Below are 1,446 nucleotides of genomic sequence, written 5' to 3' on the forward strand. Positions count from 1 at the left end.
CGTTCGTGTGGTCTCTTTTCGTCACATTAGGATATGTCACTTGAGGTTTATATTCTTTGGCAACCGACTTTTGCTCTTTCTGGCTTACCTCAACCTTATCGTTATTTACCATAATTTCTTGCCTCGATTCTTGTTTAGATTCAACTCACCCTTATTCATCTCGAACAATAATTGCATGAAGCTATTTCCTTGGGTTAATTTCAGTATTGCTAAGCAATCTACCTTGTGGTCTTTCCAAAATTAACTTAGCAAGTTGACCTATTTGGTTTTTAAGCCCTTGAATCGATGCTTGTTGATTTTTCAATGTTGTGTCAATGTTTTGAAAACATGTTTCCGACACTAAGATAAACTTTGTCAACATCTCCTCAAGGTTTGGCTTCTTCTCTTGTTGATAAGGTGATTGTTGGAATCTTGGAGGGCTTTGTGCTATCTGATTTCCTTGACCATCCCAAGAGAAAGTGGGATGGTTTATCCAACATGCATTATAGTTATTACTATAAGGGTTATTTTGATACCTATAATTAATACCCATATAATTGATTTGTTTGTTCTCTATGCTAAGGGTGAAGGGTAAACATTCTGGATTATTTATTCCACCTCAATTTGTATCGGATTGCATCACCGGATGTACCTGTGTAGAAAGATATAAACCATCAATTTTCTTATTAAGTACTTCTACCTGGTTTGATAACATGGTGACTTGATCTAAATTAAAGACACCGGTTGCTTTCATCGGTTTTATCCTCATGACTTTCCATTGATAATTATTCAGTGCCATCTCCTCAATAAATTCATAAGAAATTTTGGGTGTTTTATTTTTAAGTGTTGCATCGGCTGTTGTGTCGATTAACTACCTAGTTGAGGGATTCAAACCGTTGTAGAAGGTTTGAACTTGTAGCCATAAAGGTAACCTATGGTGAGGGCACCTTCTCCATAAGTTCATGCATCTCTTCCATGCATCATATAAAGTCTTTAAATCAATTTGTACAAAGCTAGAGATGTCATTCCTCAACTTAATGTTTTAGCCATTGGGACGTACTTTAGCAAAACTTTCTCAGTCATTTGAGCCCATGTAGTGATGGAATCTTTCGGTAAAAAGTTTAACCACTATTTAGATTTGTTCCTCAACGAGAAAGGGAATAACCGTAAGCAAATGGCATCGTCAGTGGCACCATTTATCTTAAAAGTGTCAGAGATTTCTAGGAAACTAGCCAAATAAGTATTTGGATCTTCGTCTTGCAAACCATCGAACTGAACAAACTATTGTACTATGTGAATAGTGTTTGGCTTCAGTTCAAAATTATTTGCAGTGATGGTAGGTCTCACAATACTCGATTCAGCCCCAGTCAGAGTGGGCTTGGCATAATCATACATAGTATGCAAAACAGGAGTTACTTCGACTATAGGAGGTAGTTGAATAATCTGATTATCACCCATCTCCTTAAT

General features: G+C 36.6%; 1 non-coding gene across 1 annotated transcript; it reads left to right on the forward strand.

The window, feature by feature from the left end:
- The first annotated feature begins 908 nt into the window (after positions 1-908).
- On the forward strand, positions 909-1,015 carry LOC128287713 (small nucleolar RNA R71). The gene has a single exon (XR_008278413.1). It is a non-coding gene; the product is annotated as a small nucleolar RNA R71 (small nucleolar RNA).
- The last annotated feature ends 431 nt before the right edge of the window (positions 1,016-1,446 follow it).

The sequence above is a fragment of the Gossypium arboreum genome, chromosome 13 (assembly GCF_025698485.1).
Source record: "Gossypium arboreum isolate Shixiya-1 chromosome 13, ASM2569848v2, whole genome shotgun sequence".
Taxonomy (NCBI): Eukaryota; Viridiplantae; Streptophyta; class Magnoliopsida; order Malvales; family Malvaceae; genus Gossypium; species Gossypium arboreum.